Source organism: Camelus ferus, chromosome 4 (assembly GCF_009834535.1).
Source record: "Camelus ferus isolate YT-003-E chromosome 4, BCGSAC_Cfer_1.0, whole genome shotgun sequence".
Taxonomy (NCBI): domain Eukaryota; kingdom Metazoa; phylum Chordata; class Mammalia; order Artiodactyla; family Camelidae; genus Camelus; species Camelus ferus.
In genome coordinates, this window is record NC_045699.1 from 30,849,749 (window position 1) to 30,870,629 (window position 20,881).

Genomic DNA, 20,881 nt, shown 5'->3' on the forward strand with positions numbered 1-20,881 from the left:
GACTTCATCTTTACCCTTTGTGGCACTGACAGTCTTGTGGAAAAGTCAGATATTAAGCAAATAATTACGTGAGTAAATGTAATTGCAACTACAATAACTGCAATGAAGAGAGGTACATGGCACCCTGAGCGTGTGCAGGAGTGGCCTTTGATTTGTTTAGTAAGGGAAGGCTTGCCTGAGGTGAGGAAGGGTATCCATTAACTAGGTGGAAAGAGAGGAGAGAAGGATCCCAGAAGAGTGAGCATGGTGACTTTAAAGGGCAGAAAGCCTGTGTGGTGTGCAGAGAGTACATTCCAAACCTTGACGAACTTACCAAGAAGAAGGCTACCTGATTTAAATTTGGAAAGACGTCTGTGGCTACAGATGGATGAGGCCAGAGAGGTTGTGACAAACCACCTGAGAAAGGCCTGCAGTTAGATGGACGGAGCGTTGCACTGCAAGAGCTGGGACCTGTCAGTGGAAGTGGAATTGAGCTGTGGAGATCAGATGGGAGAGAGTGGAGAGGGCGAGATATTTAGGGGCAGAAGACTCGGGTATGAGTCCCAGTTTTCCCACATACTAGCTCGGAGGCCTTGTGCACATCACATTATTTCTCTCTCCCTGATTTAACTGCACAGCACTTTGCTCACAGGTTTTGTAAGGATTAGATGATTTGACACACATGTGAATGACTTACAGCCTGTCAAATGTTACATAAAATAGAAGATTTGAGGGAAAAAAAATCATTCGACAATGGCCATTGTGGGACTGGGTGATCTAGTAATGCAGTGGAATCTCTTAAGTGGTTCCTAGTCTAACCATTTGGACTGGATGGTTCTTTAAGATTTTCATCATTGTAGTTTCAGATTTCCATTCCTCTTCCCTTAGTTTTGGAGCATTCATTGACAGGCACCGTCTGCAAATTTATAGTGGCTCCATGCTTTTCCACTTTCTAGTTACCAGTCAAGTTGCTAGATGGGTTTTAAATCAGATGTAATAAGCTGCTTTTCTTATGTGTGATCTCTAAAGCAAGAAGTGGTTTTAAGGAATCTTGTAGCAGAACCCTAAAGCAAAACTTAGGAAGGATAAGAAATTCTCAAATACATCTTTTGGGAAGATAATACTTTCATATCTAAAGTTACATTGAAGTATATAGAGATACACATTTCTACTCTTTGTACATGTATGTGTGTGAATTCGTGCAGATACACAAAAGTTCCTGTGAGTGGAAATATACGTCTAGTTTTTGAAATACTTTTATTTAAAACCCCTGATAAAATAGAAATCAGTGTACAGTATGTTGTTTAGCTGCTTTTTTGAGACAGATAGGAAAGGAATTTTTCTATTAACTCATAGGAAGGAAGATGCATTGGTAACAGATTATTTATTCACACATTTATGTACTCAAACTCCACTCAACAAATACTCATTGAGCACAGAAGATGTTTGTATGCACTGCTCTAACCTGTATTTTTATTCAGATTATTTATATACGAACCACTAGTCTCAAAAATCTATGTCTAGGTAAAACTGGCCATACCCCTCTGCAAGTAAACTAAAGTGAAAGGCCGGAATGCAAATGTAATGGAAAATTTAAAACTTATGCAATCTTCTGGCAGAATCCCAAAGACAACATCAACTGTAGCATTCTGCACAATTAAGTTTTGTGTTATTCTTCTTGATTACTGTTGCTTTTGTGGTTCCCAAGAGTTTTTCAGTTCTAAATATGTTACCTGTAGTGTGTGACTCCTGCGTATTTCTTAGGATTGAAGACATTTCTGTGCAGAGAAGGAAATACTGTTCATTCTATTTATTTAATGCTTTTTCTTTAGGGGAATAAGAATAATAATTGCTGAACACCGGTTGCATTTTAGGAGTGTTAAAATTTGAAAGTTGCTTCTGGATTCATGGCTGAGTAGAAGATACGTCTGAGTGAGAAATCAGATCTTCCCACAAACTTCCGTTTATACTGCTAATGACAGTAGTAGGTGGACCAGGCACTCTGCTAAGGACTTTACATGTATTTTTATTTAATCTTTCCAGCTTCCCTGTGAAGTGTGGGTGTTATTCCAGTTTTACAGATGAGGACGCTGGGATTTAGTGAGGTTAAATACCTAGTAAGTAGGCCTGCATTCTATCCCAAGTCACTTTTGATTCCAAGACTGCTATACCCTTTGAAACAGCTGATTTGATACAAAAGACGTTGACTGAAACCATTTTAGACTAATTTCCTGGAGCCATGCTTCTTGCTTTTTACTACAGTATTGAATTAAAAAGGAGATAAGACACAGATAGCAGATACCCAGATAGAAATAAGAAACGTACAGTAATCCCTGAGTAGTAATGGATTTGTTGTTGCTGCTTTTATAGTAAGTTTTTAAATAGCTAATGCATACACAGAGTGAAAAATAATTCAGATAGTTCAGGAGTATATACAGCGTAAATCATGTTGCCCTCCCACTCCAGCCTCCACATAGAAGCGACCACTATATCTAATTTCTATTCTTCCAGAGATAGAATTAACATGGATTGATTTTTTCTTTCTTTTTTTCTTTCTTTCTTTTTTTTTTTTTTTAAGAATGACATTTGAGCATCAAGTCTAAAGAAACAAACTAGGAACACCCTGGCCTGGCACCTGGTTGACATCTGAGTGAGCCAAACCAGAGAAGGCTGGTGCTGTGTGCAGATGAGATGCTCCGTGGTGAGAAGGCAGACAGGCCATCGCCACCACTTTAGCCCCTCCCCGTAGGGGTAACAGACAGCCCTCCAAGCAGGCTTGCCCTGTTTTATAGATGAGGAAATTGGTTATTTCACTCAAGTGGATAGTTACATGTAGAGCCAAACTCAAATGCAGGACTGTGCCTCTCGTTCTGCTGCGGTGCAAGTGACCTCTGAATTTGAGTGTTGTGGAAAATTGTACAAGTGAAGTGGTTTAAATTGACTAGAGTTTCTACAGGTAAGCTAGATAGCAAGCCTCAGACAGCCAAAGGCAGTGGCAGGTCTTTTTTAACTTTTAAAATACATTTTTAATTTTAGGATAGATTCAGATATACAGAAAGCTTGTGAAGGTAGCACAGAGCGCTTCCATGTGTCTCACATGCAGTTTTCCCTGTTACTAACTGTAAAGTTACTCTTTATCACCCCTTTCCATACGATACTCTTTGGAAGGAGGTTACTGTGTGGAGCCCACTCTTAAGAGTCTGGAGTTATGTTCTACTCCTTTGGGGGTGGAGTATCTTCAGAAATTACTTGGAATACTTTTGCAAAGAGATTCATTTCCCCTCGCTCATCTGTTTATTTATTTAGCCAGTCATTTATTTATGTTAAGTATGGATTCAGTGGTACTTATTTTACCATTTGGGTTATAATCTAATACTACTTTATTTTAATTGGCCCCTGTGTTTCTGTGACACACCCTCATCATTGTGTGCTGTTTTGCTTTTGTTTTTTTTCTTTTCTGAGCCCTTCCTTTCTGGCACCTCAGGATGCCTCAGACTCACCTTTATATTTCCTACTTCGCTCCTAGAATCAATCATTCCTCCAAGGAGCCCTGGTTCCTGTTACTGGAAAATGGCATTAGAAACCAAGCTCTGGGTCAGATATAACAGCAGCTCTTTAAAAACCAAGTATCAAATGGAAGAGAAAGTTTTAGCTGTTGTTCCACGTAGTATTGAATTAGGTCATTGCAATAATTTACTTGTTGATATTTCTAGAATATAAAATTTGCCTGAGTGAATTGAATGATCCTAAGAGTTTTTAAAGTAAAATTCTAAGAAATACTGTTTTATTACTCTTTTCTGTTACTTAAAAGGAAACAGCTTGTCCTTGATGGCACTTTATCTGATACATATATTTTTTTGTCCTTGACCAGAACTTGAGGCAAAACTTCAAAACATGGTAATTTGAAGCAACTTGGGATTAACTTTGGGATATTGGAAGACTTTATACTCCATTAGGAAAATTAGCAAGCATGGAGTCTGTGAAAGAAATGTAATTCATATTTAGAGAATAATGCATCACTAAGCATTTTAAATTTGTGTATCTAATAGTGGATTGGGAAAGAATATTAACAAAAAAAAAAAAAGAAAAAAAAGAGAAAAAAAATGACCATTGAGCATAGTAATAGCATCTAGACAGTGTCCTAACTGATTTATGTCATTACAGAGGAATATTCTCTAGTAGAGATCTGGCCCTTTCTAACTCTAGAATTGAGATTTTCTTAATCTGGGATAATTATAGATAGATTGGACTTTTTGGGGGGAGTCTTAGAAGGATTTGCAACCTTAGTCGTACTGATGAACATTTCTTAAAAGCTTATTTCTCTTTTACTTTTTGCCTTGCCTTCATAGGCAGGTATTCCCCTTTGTTCTTCAGTATCTACCATTTCAATAAGCAAGTTCAATTTTTACAGCTCATCAAGCAACCAGGTCAGAAGAATCACAGGATCTGATAGGTGAATGCATATACTGTAAGCTGATTGTAAAAAAAAAAAAAAAAAAAACCAAAAAAAACCCCCAAATTTTCTTTCTGGGCTATAGCCAGTACTGTTTATCCTACTGTATTATGTTTTAATTTTCTGTTTCTTAGTTTAACTGTAAAGAGTAGTCTTTTAGACCCATTTAAATAGAAAAGCATCAAATTAAACTGATAGTGTGCGGTTGCAGTTAGTCAGAAGCACAGCACTAATGAGGAAAAGAAGCAGGCAGGTAAAAAGTGCAGCAAAGGTGGATGAAGCTCTCGCTGATGAATAAGCAAATGTGACTCTTGCACAGAAGTACTGAGTGAGGCAGGATGCCCAGGGAGCCCTTGGATGAAATAGCTGGGAAACCTCAAGAGGGTTGGAGCTGCATGTAGAGATGAGGCAATAGCACAAGAAAGGGTCTGGGTACAGCTTGCTGGTGAGTCCTGAGGCTGGCAGAGATGCCAGGGAGGATGGAAGAAGTTGAACATCTTCATGGTTCAATGGAGGTGATAAAACTTACACTTGAAGAGCCCGGAAACACTGATCTGGGACTTGATGGAGGGAACCTTAAATGTATTGTGAGCACAGTGTGCTAAGTGTATTATGTCATTTAATTCTTACATCAACTCTCTCATATATTATGTCAGTTTATTCTTAAATCAACTCTTTAAGGGCATATATTGTTAGTTATAGTATTATGAATGAAAGAAGTGAGGCACAGAGCGGGTTGAGAATATGCTGCAAGCCACACAGCAACTAATTGGAGGTAAACTCAGATCAGGGTTTAAAAATTTGGATATTTAATTTCAGAGCAGTTTAGGGGATCAAAGTAGACAAAACCAATTCATTGTAGCATACATGCAGACACTTAGGACCAGGGAAACCTTCAGTACTTTTTTGGAGTTTATCAGTTGAATTAGTTAAGAGAAAGAAGTTTAAAATGGTAGCTCTTAGGTTTAGATAGTTTAGAGCAGTTGGAAAACGAAGGTTGGGACAGGCTGCTATATTGGGAGGGGCCTCCAAGTGGGCTTGAAGACTCCTGGATGGAGCCGATGTGGGCTTGGGGATTGACTGAAAGGTGGAGATGGGATTATTTTTGGCCTTTTAAATTATCATTTCACATTCATTTTGACCTTGTCAGGATTCTTACAGACTAATGAGAGCACTTTTTGACTATCCCTTTTTGGGGAGGATACATTTTAGGGGTTATTCTTAGAGTCTGACAAACTGGTTTTTAGTTTATTAGTCCCTTTGTGAACAGGAACAGGGAATAACGAAAACCACTGAGTTGTAAGGATGTAACATTTTTAAAACGGTGTGTTTATGTTTACAGAGTAAATCTCAAGAGCAAATTAATTACATGTCTGTAGTTCTTGAAGTTAAGTAGGCTAAGTGGGGAGAAATCATGATTTAATCTTGCTTTATTGCTGGCCAAATCTCTAGGCTGGCCATTTTTTCCTTTTAATAAAAATCCTTGTGGTTCCTTGTCTTCCCATTAGCTCATCATTGAGAGCTCTGGGAAGTTGTCTGTGAGACGGAGTGTATTTGGTTTGCCTGATTAAAATTGTTCACGAGAGATGAAGCAGACAAGGGACTTTTAGCATAATTAAAAAAGCACTGCTCACCTTTAAAGATGAGATTTCAGAGATTTCTGAATTTATATCCACCTGTAGGGAAGTGTGTTTATGTAATTAGATTCTGGTTCTCTCATGGACCCTTCTTTCTTAATTCCCACACGGTGTCTTTTACTTTTATGGAATATCAAACGTTGAAAGGAGCCAGAACTTGAATGAGCTGAAAAGTTTCCCTTGAACAATCACAATGTGATACGTTAAACACTCAGTTACCTCCTTATGTTAACCTGTGTATTTACAAAAGGAAACTCAGGAGCAAAGTTGAAGATAGTAAAGGGAAAAATCAAAACAAATTGCATATCCTGTGTTCTCTGCCTAATCTGGAAACATTTACACCAGTGTTTTGGAAAATAGATTCCGATTATTTAATGGTCATCTTAGCCCAAAGTGGTTTTTTGTTGTTTTTTTGTTTTTGTTTTTTTTTTGTCTTTTCATTTTGCAGTCCAGATTTTCCATTGCTGGGCTCTGAAATCATTCAGTTATTATCCCCATTTTACTATCATGTTTCAGAAAAAAAAAAAGATGATTACAGTTAATGTGGTTTAAAATGGTTTCTTTTGTCCTTTTAAAGCAAAGTTGACTGCTGTATATTGTTTGAGTACTTTATAGAGCACTTCACTTTTCTTCTAGTGTGTTTTTAAAACTACATTTTAGTTCTTGAAAAAGGAACCCTTTCCAGCATAAATCAAAATGTTATTGCTGTAATGAGGCAGCATTTTAGAAGAAAATTACCAAGGTGCGAATTTTTTTTAACCTATGTGTATAAGGCATTTATTTCACAGACTAAGGGCTTCTGAACATGTGAACGTTTCTTTAGAAAAGGCATTTTCCTTAACCAGTAAGTGATGCTTTGTTTTCACCTGGAAGATTGCTTTAGAACATTTCTCATGTAATTAAAATAATTTTTTCATTAGCTGAGAGTGGTTCTCAAAGCTTCTTGTTGTTTTTTTTTTTGTTGTTGTTGTTGTTTTAGTTCCATCTTATTTTGCATTGAAAAAAAATTAGGTCTAGCCTGATTTTAACATAAAACAATGTGTCCAACAAGGACCTAAGCTATTCCCGTGTCAGCTCTGGGCAAGTGAATAAGATGATAAAAGGAGCCCCCCAAAACCAAAGTGTACCTCAGATTACAGAGTGTTAAATCATTTGTATATTAAGACTGATTTTAGGAACTTAATCAAACATACAGTGGCCAGGCATAAAATATTTTAAGTTAAAATTATGAAGAATCATGGAAGAAAGCAGCCTGAAATTTTAAATGGTCATAGTTTTTTGATGTCTTATATTATCTGCAGAAGAGAGCTCTAAACAAGGTTGTGTCTTGAAATATAAAATCTGGGAATAGTTTTATTTGTGGGTGGAGGTCACAAAAAGGTTATTCCTCTGGCTTTCTTCTTCCTGACAAGTAATCAGAGTAGTTCACAGATCCCCTGGTTCCCAACCATTTTATAGTCTTGAGAATTAATTTTTGCATCAAATTATATATTACCCTTACTTTTGATTGAATAAATTGTTTTAAGAGGACTGCACAATCAAGTAGGCTAGATAATAATAGTTGCTTCAATTAAGACATGATTTAGGATGAAATACAGAATTAGCAAGGTGTAGTGTATATGTTATAATTGTGGCAACTAGCATATCTCTGTCAGAGGTAGTACAATTTCTTTTATATACCAGAAGAAGGGAAAACTCTCCAGTTTTCCTTATCCTTGTTTAATTTCAGACACTAGTTAGTTCAGCCATTTAATTACTTATTCATCCACTGGCCCATCATCCATCCATTTAGTCAATAAACATTTGTTGAAGCTTTTCTGTATATCAGGCATTGGGCTTAGGTACTGGTGATTCATAGATGAATAACTGCTTTTGACAAGAATTTTTTTTTTTTTTGCAAGAAAGATATTCACAAATAATTATCAGTATGAATAGAGTGATGTACATGTAAGAGAAGGTGCATCTTTTTGTTGCTGGAATGTCAGACAAGACTTCAACAGAGGAGACAATAAAATGAGTCTGGAAGGATAAAAGTTCCTTTACCAGGGTGAAAATAAGAGGAAGGGCATGCAGGAAAGTGCGAACAGAAGGTACAAATGCATTGCATTTTTTAAAGAATTGCCAGTATTTTAGTATATCTGGAACATACAGCAGAAATAATAAGCAATGGTGTTGGAAGGTAGGGAGGAAGGTCTTATTCACCATGTTGATGAGTTTAGACTTTACTTGTAAGGCGTTACAAAGCACTGAGGGAAATGAGGCTGAATGAGTAACGTGAGAAAATCTGTACTTTTGAAAAATAAATTGGGCAGGATCATAGGAAATATATTTAGATAGGAAAGAGAGAGATTTTACAGTAACCATCAGGTGTCCCCTATTTCTTCAGTGAACCAGGAGGCAATCTTATATCATTGGGCCTTGGAGCCAGACAGACTTGACTTCAAATCCTTAATCTGATGGATCCCTTTAGCATCCCTCAGCCTAGGATTTTTCATCTGTCAAATAGGGGTAATCGCTATCTTGCAGTTTTGTAAAGTTCATGTATTCAAAATGCTTTCCTTAAATTTCTAGGCTTATAATATATATTCAATAAATAGTAGCCATTGTTATTACTGACCTGTAAGTGCTCAAAATTACATGGTAAACATAAATGCCTCTTTCCCTCAAGAAATTTGTAATTTACTATATGCAAAAACAAATGAACAAGATGAATACACATTTTGCAAACTATGTTTCTTTTCTTTTTTTAAACAATTTTTTTTTGTTTTAGTTTTCTTCGGGGGGTGTAATTAGGTTTATTTTTATTTAATTATTATTTTTTAATGGAGGTACTTGGGATTGAACCCAGGCCCTCATGCATGCTAAGCATGTGCTCTACCACTTGAGCTATACCCTCCCCCCATGTTTATTTTTGAAGCCTTCTTTATTGCTTGCCCCATGTGAAAGAAAACCCAGTTGAAGATTGACAAGTATGTCCATTAACCTTGCTCATATATTCCCAAATACTTTAAACCATTTGAAATATTTGCTGTTGATGGCTGTTTGGTCTGATGAATATGATTTAATAAATTTTTTCCCCAAGTGGAAACGATTCTGTTTTTCTAACTAATGCATTTAAAGATCAAGAAATACTGTTTGCTGTCTCAAATGGGAGTTTCTCCTAGGGCCTCACTTAACAGGTGATTGCGTTTCTGCTTAAACTCCATAGTGAAGAGTGCTCTACCTTACAGAGAAGTCTGTTCCATGTTTGGACAGCTCACGTCGTCGGAATTTTCTTGTGTGGCTGATGCAGCTTCCTTTACATTTCTGCTCCGCGGGTACTGGTTCTCTCCTGAAGCCACGTAGACCAAATCTGATCAGTCTTTCAAACGTGTTTTGCCATCAGCTGTTTGTCAAAAGCCATCATCCCTTTTTCAGGCTCTCATTTCCAGGCTTAGTGTATTCCCACGTTTTCCAGGTTTTGTGGTTGTTAATTTTTTTAAAAAGTTTTGCTGAAGTATATTTGACATAAAATGAACTACACATCCTTGAAGTGTACAACTTTGATATATGCATATATCTGTGAAACCATAACTGCAGGTAAAATAGTGAGTATGCAGTCATCCCAGTTGTTTCCTTGTGTCTCTTTATATTCTTTCTTCCACCACTGTCTGTCCCTCCACTCCAGATCCCGCCAGCCCAACCCCTGCAATCACTCCTCTTTTCTGTCAATATAAGTTAGTTTAACATTTCCTAGAACGTTATATAAATGCAGTTATACAGTATGCATTCTTTTTTTGTCTGACTTCTTTCAGTCCGCGTAGTTACTTTGAGATGCATCCATACTGGTGCATGTAACAATACTTTCTTTCTTTTTATTGGTGAGTAGTGTCCCATCATAAGGATATACCACAATTAGTTTATCCATTCACCTGTTGACGGACAGTTAGGTTATGTCCAGTTATTGAGTATTATGATTAAGGCAGCCATGACCATTGATGTACAAGACTGTGTGTGGACATAGACTTTCTTTTTTGAGGGGAAGGTAAATACCTAGGAGTAGAATGCTGGATCATATGATAGTTATGAGTTTAACTTTTTAAAAAGCTTTCAAACTTTCTCAAACTGATTTGACCATTTGACATTCCCACCAGCATTAGTATGAGAGTTCTAGTTCCCTGCCTCCTGACTCAGGTTTGGTGTAGTCAAGCTCATTCTAACGTGTGTAGCGGTTTTTCTTTGCGGTATTAGTCTATGTCTTCTTAAGGTTAATGATTTTGAACGTGGGCTTATTTTTCATCTTTGTATCTTCTCTGGTGTCTATTCAGATGTTTTGTCCATTTAAAATCAGGTTTTCTTACTGTTGAATTTTAAGAGTTCTGTATACGTTATTGGTACAAGTCCTCTACTAGATATGTGATTTGCAGATATTTTCTCCTAGTCACCTTGTCTTCTCATTCCCTAGCAGTGCCTTTCCAAGAGCAGAAGTTGTTGCTTTTGGTGAAGTCGAATTTATCCATTTTGTCTTCTGTGTATAGTGCAAAAATCTTTGCCTGATTCAAAGTCTAAAATATTTTCTTACATCTTTTCTTCTAGATGCCTTAATGGTTTTATTTTTTGCATGGTCTATAATCTATTTTTATTAAGAAAGTTTTCACTTTGGAATAGTTTTAGACTTGCAGAAAATTTGCCAAGGTAGTACAGAGAGTTCCTGTATACCCCTCGTCCACTTTCTCTTATTGTTAAAATCTTACATAACCGTGGTAAACTTGTCCAAGTCAAGCTATCAGTTTTGGATGCATTACTACTAACTACACGTGAGACTTTATTTGGCTTTCCTTAGTTTTTTCCCGCTGTTTTCTGTTCCATAATTCAATCCCAGGATTTCATCGTCTTCAGGCCTCACGTCTCTTAGTCTTCCCTTGTTTTTAATGACCTTGACTGTCTTGAGCAGTACTGGTCGCATATTTTGTAGAATGTCCCCTTAATTTGGAATTGTCTGATGTTTCTCTTGATTAGATTGTGATGACTCAGGGAAGAAGTGGGGATGGGTGGACACATGCTGTCCACATGTTTTATTGCTGGTGTTGTTTAACCTTTAACCAAGGTATTATTTGCCAGATTTCCCACTGTAAAGTTAATCTTTTTTCACCCTTTCATTCTTTAGTTTCACCCTTTCATTCTTTGGAAGCAAGTCACTAAGTATAGCTCATGCTCAGGGGAGGTGGGGTGAAGGGAGTACACTTTACTTCCTAGGGATGAGTATCTACATAAATTATTTGGAGTTCTTATGTAAGATGAGTAATGTGAATGGTATTTATTATTTGTCTCTTCTCTCTCACTTATTTCTTTAATAATTTATTATATCAGTATGAATTCATATATATTAATTTTACATTATATTATAATCATGTATTATTTATTTTGTTGCTCAACTTACTCCTGGCCATTCCATCTCTTTTAGGTTGACTCCTTAGTCTCTTAGATTTACTCTTCTCCCCTTTTCTTTTCTTTTTTTTTTTTTTTTTTTTGGGGTCTTTTTTTCTTTTCCCAGCACTTCCTTATCTTCTGACACTATAAAATGCCTACAGCTCATCTTATATTTTCAGTGCCCCAGCCTTAGAATCAGCCATTCCTCAAAGGAGTCCTGGTTCCTTTTGAGGGGTATGTTATTTAGAAAGCAAGACGTGGGCACTGGGTATGCTGGTTTCTGCTACTGTGGTGTCACTGTGTCTAAGGTCTCTCAGCGAGCAGAGCTAGGGAATATTTGTGTGCATGCTAACCTGTGGACATACACATCTGTAATTACTTCTGCATCTATCTATTTGTATCTGTATTAAGCTAAATGTGACTTCATACTGATGTTGCTGACCCTATCCCAGTACCACATTGTTTATCCATGTCTCTCTCCAATGGTGAGAAACATGATTCTCACCGTCTATTCAGTACTTATTTGTTCAACCCGACTGTACATATAAAGCAGTTTCAGAGTTGTTAACCTGTACCCTGCAATCCATTTTGAGTTAGTTTTTGTAATGGTGTGAGATGGATCAAAGCTCACTTTTTATAATGTGAATATCCAGTTGTTCCAGCAGTATTTACTTAAAAAGACTATCCTTTCGCCACTGAAATGCTTTGCATCTTTGTTGAAAACTCATTGTACACTTACGTGTGGGTCAGTTTTGGAACTCTCTATTCCATTCTATTGGTGTGTTTGTCTATCTGTACTCCAATGACTTACTGTCTTTTTTTTTTTTTTTTAATGGAAGTACTGGGGATTGAACCCAGGACCTTGTGCATGCTAAGCATGTGCTCTACCACTGAGCTATACCCTCCCCCCAACTTACTGTCTTGATTATTGTATATTCATAGTAAGTCTTAAAATTGGGTAATGTTGTTACTGTACTTTTCTTCTTTTTCAAGGTTGTTTGGCTATTGTATGTCATTTACATTTTCATGTGAATTTTAGAATCAGTTTGTCAACTTCTACCCAAAAGAAAAGCCTCTTGGGATTTAGATTTGAATTGCATTGACTCTTTAGATCAATTTGGGAAGAACTGACATCTTAACAATATTGAGTCATGTAATTCATGAATAAATAATACCTCTCCATTTATTTATGTCTTTAACTTCTCTCAGAAGTGTTTTGTTGTTGTCAGTGTACAGGTCTTATACATCTTTTGCCAGATTTATTCCTAAGTATTTTATATGTATTGATGCTACTGTAAATGGTATTGCTTTTTAGTTGCAAATTCCAATATTTGTTTGTAAACAGACTTAAGATTGATTTTTTTTTTAATATTGTCACTCAATTTATTCCAGCTCTAGCCATTGGGAGCTCTTTTAGGTTGAGTCTTATGTCTCTTAGACTTACTTCTATTTTTTTTGTGCTTTTTTCCTCTTCTCAGCACTTTCTTGTTTTTTTGACACTGCAACATGCCTGAGGTTCATCTTATATTTTCAGTGCGCCAGTCTTAGAATCAGCCATTTCTCAAAGGAGCCCTAGTATCTTGAAACCTTTTTGAGCTTATCAGTTCTTATAGCTATTTTATAGATTCTGTCTGGTTTTCTACGTAGATGATTGTGTTTATGAATAAAGAAAGTTTTACTTTTTTCTTTCTCAGTACTTTCATTTCTTTCTTTCTTTTTTTTTCCCTAGTTGGCACTGGCTAGAACCTCCAGCACGATGTAGAATAGAAGTGATGGCAGCAACCATTTCTGTCTTGTTCCTAATTATAGAGGAGAAGCATTCAGTCTTTAACCATTAAGTATGATGTTAACTGTAGGTTTGTTATAGATGCACTTTGTCAGGCTGAAGAAATATTCTTTTGTTGCCTGCTTTGCTGAGAATTTTATCAGAAATGATGTTGGATTTTGTCAGAGACTACTTTTTTGGTGCCTTTTTAGATGAACACAAGAGTTTCCTTTTTTGGTTTCTTGATATGGTGAATTACATTTAAGCCATCCCTGAAACCCTAAACTAGCTTTGAAACCCGCAATTGACCCCACTTGGTCTCGATGTATTATCTTTTATGCATATTGTTGGATTCAGCTTTTTAGAACTTTTACATTTATGTTTATGGGGAATATTACTCTATAATTTCCTTTCAAAAATATTTGTGTCCATTTTTGGTATCAGAGTAATGCTGGTCTCAGAGTATAAGTTGGAAAGTATCCTTTCCTCTGTAATTTTTGGGAGAATTGATAGAATTATTTCTTTTTTAAGTGTTTGATAGAATTCACCAGTGAAGCCATTGGGGCCTGGAATTTTCCTTATGGGAAGGTTTTAAACTACAAATTCAATTTCTGTAATAGATATTTACTCACATTATCTATTTCTTCTTCTTGAGTAAGCTTTGGTAATTTGTGTCTTTCAAGGAACTGATTATTTCTTAAGTTGGTTGTCAAGCTTATGGGTATAAAGTTGTTATAATAACCCCATTTGACCTGTAGATTCTGTAATGGTGTCATCTCTCTCATTCCTGATATCTTTCAATTTTTGATCAGACATGTCTGTCTAGAAATCTATATAATTTATTGACCATTTTAAATAATAAGCTTTTGATTTCATTTACTTTTCCTATTTTACTGTTTTCAACTTCATTGGATTCTGCTATGATCTTTATTATTTACTGTTTTTTGCTTACTTGAGCTTAATTTGCTCCTCTTTTTCTGGTCTTAGGATAGAAGCTGTAGACACTGAGTTAAGATCTTACCTCTTTTCTAATAGAGATGTTGTGTACTATAGGTTTCCCTGTTAGTACTGCTTTAGCAGCATCCCACAAATTTTAATATGGTTTGTTTTCATTTTTATTCAGTTTAAAATACTTTCGAACTCCACTTTTGGTTTCTTCTTTGACTCTTTGTTATTTAGTTCTAAAATATTTGGGTGCTTTCCCGAGATCTTTCTGTTACTGTTCTCTAGTTTAGCTCACTTGTGAGCAGAGAACTTACTTTGTATGATTTGAATCCTTTGAAATTTGAGACTTGTTTTATGGCCAGAGTATTCTGTACCTTGGTTTCTATCAGTTTTTGTTTCGTGTATTTTGAAGCTCTTTATTAGGTGCATAAACATTTAGGATTATTATGTTCTCTTGGTGAATTAACTTTATTATTATGAAATTATCCTCTATATCCTTGGTAATAGTTCTATTCTGAAATCAACTTTTTTTTTGATATTATAGTATAGCCACCCTAGGTTTCTTTTGACTAGTGTTAGAATGGTGTATCTTTTTCTATCCTTCTGCTTTTACCCTATATGTGTCTATATTTAACATACATTTTTCAAAGACAGCATATTGTTGGGTCTTGCTTTTTTAGAAGTGTGATAATATATGTCTTTTAATTTGAGTGTCTAGATCATTTACATTTACTATAATTGTTGATATGGTTCGTTGTTAGTCTATCATCTTGCTGTCTTTTTTTCTCTGTTTGTCCCATCTGTTCTTTGTTCCCTCTTTCTCTTTTTCTACTTTCTTCTGTTTGTTTATTTGTGTACTGTTTTTCTCATGGTATCTACACTTTTTAAGCATCCTCATTGTTATCCTGGGTTAGCTTCAATTTTTTAAAGAGGAATATAGATTTATTATGTAAAGTTCTCAAAGCCTGAATGTCAAATGTCATCTAAATGTTTTTCACTAGGAATTTAAGGGGTCGTTTTCCTAATCCTAAAAAAATTGCTTGCTAACTTTACGTTTGTCGTAATACTTAGATGTTAACGTAGAACAATGTTGCAGTTGGTGTTGAATGACATTTTTTAGGATCAACTATTGCTTTTGTGCTCTTTCCATCCTTTGATGCTAGACTCTTTATGAGGAGACAACATGCTTGGAGCCTGAGGGTGCTTACTTGTGAGGACCAGATGGAGTGCATCTTAGAGAAGCCAGCTTTCATTCATAGGTTTATCAGTATTTATCTATCTTGATTCAGGATATTTTCTTTCACTTTCTAAGAAAGGAAATGGAAGAGAGAGATATTATTATTTTCTGTATCTTACTTTTCTTCCACAAATAGAAGGATTCATGGAATATACTTTTCAAAAAAATTGAGAAACATATTCCTATTTAATTTTAAAGAAAGTACTTCCAATATGTCATCCAAGTTGAAGAAGGCATTTCGGGTCTTATAATTTCAGTAGATAAGATCAAGACATGAAGAAGAGAGAAAGGAGAGATATAGTAATGTTGTAGTTATTTGATCAGGTTTTGAAATACGCAAATCAGCACCTGTCTATCTTGAATCCTAGGAATTGGCAAGGTATGAGCTCTATATGTGGATTCCCAAGAGGCCTGTACTTGAAATAGGCCATTGACCCTGTCGTAGAAAGGAGGAAAAAGAACTTCTCCAAATTCCTCCTTTCCTTAAGTTGCCTTGTTCCTAGAGGATTTCCTTGAAGTCACTAGAGGATTTTGGTTGAAGTAGCTCTAGTTTCTAGAAGATATGTAAATTTATTCTTTATTCTAAGTCTAGCTCTTAAAATTTCAAAGAAGCAGAATGTGGTACATCTCTGTTAAATGCAGGTGCTTTCTGCCCTGTTTACTTCAGACAGCTGAGTGTCTATAGTGATTAGAACTGATGATTTGTAAGCTGATGAATGGATGCGAAAAACTCGATGTCTCTCGAGTACAGTGGAGCCTATAGTCTAGTTTCCATGAATATTAGGGCAGTGTGCCAACTAGAGCTGGCTTAATTCTGCAAGCAGGAGCCCTTTGCAGAAGGATTCATGGTAATTAACCAATTCAAAGTGCAATATTTTCCTTTCATTAATTTGGCAGAATACAGCTAAATATCTACAGCAAGAATGTTTTTGACATTTTCATTTGCTGCTTGGAAAATAATGGATACTTTGAATTGTGCTATAAAAGAAAACTGCTAGGATTTTGTCATTTCCATTTTAACTTCCTAACAAAAATGTCGATTACTCAATTAAGCACTATTTTTTTTTTTTTTAAATTAAGTAGGAATAGTTGGCTGCAGGGGTGACCAGAATTGATTTGTATTTTGAGGTGCTTGGCTTGTAGAAGATTGTTAGCGAGTTTATTAGCTTGGACCCATTGCTTTTTAAATCTCCTTATATGAGTAATAGAATTCCAGTTGGATGTGATAATTTCCTTCTTCATTCTCAAGTTCATTTCTACTTCAGACATAGCTTAGAGTTTCTCTCTGTTTTTTTTTTTTTTTGGTGGGGGGAGGGTGGTTAAAAAATATTTGTTATCTTAATCAGCTTATCCCCATAATTGTTAATTTTTTACTTAAAAAATGTAGTTAGGAGCACCTGGAAAGAAGTATTTTGAATAATTTTGGAACTAAGGGTCCAGTGATGGCAAATTTATCCCTGGAGGAATTACAGAAGTACTTATTTGTTTTAGGACATATCTTCATATAAATGCTCTTATTTATTGAGAGTATTTATCTTTTGACTAAAAATAAAATCTGTTTAATAATACTACTCATACCTTTGATTACTGGGCTCTGGTTATTGAAAACTTGGGGATTCCCCAAGTTAACATTTTCTCCTCATGCAGTTTTGACATATTTTGGATATTGGGATAAATCCTGAAATCCCAAAGAATATCCTGGCCTCATGAGGAACTAGAACTCCTCATCTGTAAAGCCATTAGGAACCAAGCTCCTTGTTTTTTATGTTTGCTTTTATCTGCACATCTCATCCTTCTTCACACTGTATACATTTACTTTCACATGACCAAATACAGTCACCCACCGCTACTCCTTACTTACCCAATTAGAGTGACCCAGCCTAGACAGAGACTCCACTTTCAGAAATGCCAAGAGAGAGGATGTGGACTAGCCTGGGTGAGGTATCCATCTTTGATCTAATCAGATGTTGCTGGCAGGCAGCATCATAAAATACAAATTTGGCTGCTACAGCCTCACTCAAATAAAAATCAGTCTTTTTACTTTAAGAGGTATCTACACTGTAAAAATAGGACAATAAAATACATTCTCTCTGAACTTAAATAACCATCTATCCTTTCAATTCCCAAATATTTTTGTGCCTACACATGTCAGGAACTGTACTCATTCAGTGGTAAATGAGGTAAATGTATATCTTGCCCTTGAGGAGCTTCTATCCTAGTAGGGGAAATGGAAGTTTTAAAAAGTCAACGTATAAGTAAATAACTATAAAGTGTGATAAGTGCCTTGAACAAGATGCATAGGACTGAGATAGAGGACCACAATTGGAGAGTAGGGAAGTGAGGGAGGGTAAGAATACTTACTCTTGGCCCTGCTTTCAGAAGAGATGACATTTATGTTTAGACTTAGTGGATTGGAGAAGGATTTCCTATCAGGGGAAATAGTATGTGAAAAAGCCCTTGGAGTATAAGAAACAGGATTCTTAAAAAAATGGAAGCTGATCATTGTGGATGAAATGTAGAAGCGTTTGGGATGAATTTGTCAATAACAACTAGCTTTGGTAAGTCTACATGGACCAAGACTGTGATTTAATTCAGTAACACTATTTAAGGAGATTGTTAGATTTGGTAGGCTTAAATGCTAAGATGAACGTACAAAAGGATGGGCCCCATAAAGAATAACGCATATAATGATGATTATATGCATGAGCATGACGTTTTATTAGAAGCTTATTCTTTGTTTATTCATTTGGTCCATAAATATTAAATGCATATTATGTGTCAGGCATTGTTCCAGGCACCGATGCGACGCAACAAATAATTGGATAGTTCCCTTCATCTCATGGAGTTTATCAGAACCTTGCTACTGAAAAATATGATCCTTTAGCCAGCAGCATCATCAGTCAACTGGGAGACTGTTCGAAATGCAAAATCTCAGGCTATACTCAGACCTACTGAATCAGAATCTGCATGAAGATCCCCCTTGTGATCAGTATGCACAGTAAAGATTGAGAAGCATAGTTCTAGAGCAGGAGTTGGCAAACTATGGTTTGGGGGCCAAATCTAGCTGGTTGGTAGCCTGGTTTTTTGTAAATAATGTTTTATTGGGGCAGCTGTGCCTGTTTACGTTTTATCTGTGGTTGCTTTCGTACTAGGGTGGTAGATTTGAATAGTTGTGACAGAGACCCTATGGGCACAGAAAACCTAAAATACTTAACTATTTGGATCTTTACAGAATAAGTGCTCCGTTTGGTTACAGACTATAAACAAACTGCTGGGAATGCACAACAGAAAGTACATTTTACTTTGATTGTGAAAAGCGAACAAATAGGTCGTGTTTGAATTGTTCTGAAAAGCAGTGATTTAACACATTTTAAACCTATAGTCTGTAATCCAGTGAAATACATTAAGTCTGATTTATAAAACATTAAAAAATTTAAAAGATTGAGGCAGACTTGTGACTAATACAATTATGAAAAATAGAGCACAGACCTAGGATATTTAAGAATGTTGGTGTAACAGGGCAAAGTAATAAGGATAATAGTTGTATAAATTTATTTAGTTTTTTTAAAAAAAATTACCAGGTGTTTTTGAGGCACAGTTGTTCATTTGATGCTAACAGTATTTTGAAGATCAGGACATATGTTTTCATGTCTATGAGGAAATTGAGACTAAGAAAAATCAGTTTTACCAGTGAGTATACCAGTAATGGAGCTGGAGCTAGGATCTAGTCTCTGATTGAACTAATTAAATTTCACTGAAGCAGGCTAACCATCTTTGATGCCAAGCTTCCCTTCAGAGCACTCTGCTTTTACATACCCTAAACATTAGATTTATATGTAAGATTTCTTAGAGGTCATTGAAAGCATCATTTTACTATCTTAAATGCCTTTTTCTTCTGTTGAAAATGATGTTGGTCACTTTGAACATACAGAGTATTTCTGTTGTTATAAGACAGTGATGATTTGAATCCAGAAAATTACTTGCTTGAGCAGCCATGAATGATAAATTACAGGATTCTGGAAAAGTGAGTGAAACCGGTAACCCAAATCAGCTAAGGTTTGTGACTTTGTGGGTTCTCAGTGTGATTGTTATATTTGCTCTGCTAATGGACTGTGGATTAGAACCCACTGCTTGGATAGAATGTGTGACTGCGGGCTGCTCCAAAATGCTGGAGAGCTTTTGAAATAGGAAGAGACACCAGGTCTATTTCTCTATTGTAGAAAGCAAATGTAAAGCAGATGGGAAGCAGCTATGAAGGTAACATCTCTACATGGTAACTTAAAAGAGGCCATGGAGATGTCTAGCTGCCCAGAGAACTATCTGCCTAATATTATCCAATTTACTTTGCAAGTGAATTCATTTCAGGCAAACCAAAAGGATCAGAGGGAAATGCGTTAGGGATGAAATCAGCACCTCCAGGAAACTTAAAGGGAAGGGTGTCTAGGGGCCCCATACTCTAGAATCAGACAGAAAGTCAAGCTCTGTGAGAGACTGAGGTTCCCAGTAAATCTGAAAGCAATTGCCAGCTTATGTCTGGCTTTACACACACACACACATACATACACACACAATTATTTTATAATTATAAATTTTAATATAAAATATATTCTATTGTATAAAGACAAAATGTTAACACAAATAAAAAGACAAATATGTTAAGAAATGTTAAGCATTTTCTTTGACCTAGATTTTTAGTTATTCTTCTCATTTTAAAAGAAATTAAAACAATTTTGTGAACCCCTGAAAGTATTATAGACCCAAGGCTCTTTCCTTAATGGATAAGTCAGGCCTGTCTGAAAAGCGTTTGTTTGCATTAGCCCATAAAGTATCTAAATCAGTTGAGAAGCTCATGCTTGGCAAAAAATATGCTGTCTTTGTGGGACTATCTATTTTCATATAAATGTGTGTTTAAAACTTTATTTTCATTTTGAGTTCTCATTTAAATCTCTTGTTTGTCAGGGACAGGTAGATGTTTTCTTTAAACATGCCTAGGAAGACCTTTATACTTCATGAATGTTAAGATCAGACCAACTTCAGAAATTAGAAAATGAGAATTCTGATGACTTGAGGTCTCTTTCTCTTCTTTTTGTTTTGACTTTACAAAAATAAGCAAATATACTTTAGCAAAGAAAGGGATATGAAAGTATGGTAGCAGGGTATTGCTGATGTTTTGCTTGTGCTATTATTATTTATGAAAAAGGAAAATAAATATGAGAAGATAGAAAAAATTAATAAAATTTAAAACATTTTGCTTGAACTTAAGGAACTCTACAGAACTTATTATAGTATTAATGCTTTCAAAATGTTCCATCATCATTATGAGGTCTTAAATTTATAAGGTATTTTATCAAAATTATTTAGTAATATATGTGCATTAACTCAGGCTCATACATTATACCAACTGAGAATAAGGAGTAAAGAAGACAAATATAGATTAAGAGAATGAGAGAAGACAA

The 20,881-nt window shown here is 35.7% G+C and overlaps 1 protein-coding gene across 3 annotated transcripts in view; it reads left to right on the forward strand.

Moving 5' to 3' along the window:
* RFX3 (regulatory factor X3) overlaps positions 1–20,881 on the forward strand; it is a 277,856-nt gene that overhangs the window by 75,073 nt on the left and 181,902 nt on the right. The gene's annotated exons all lie outside the window — the stretch shown is intronic.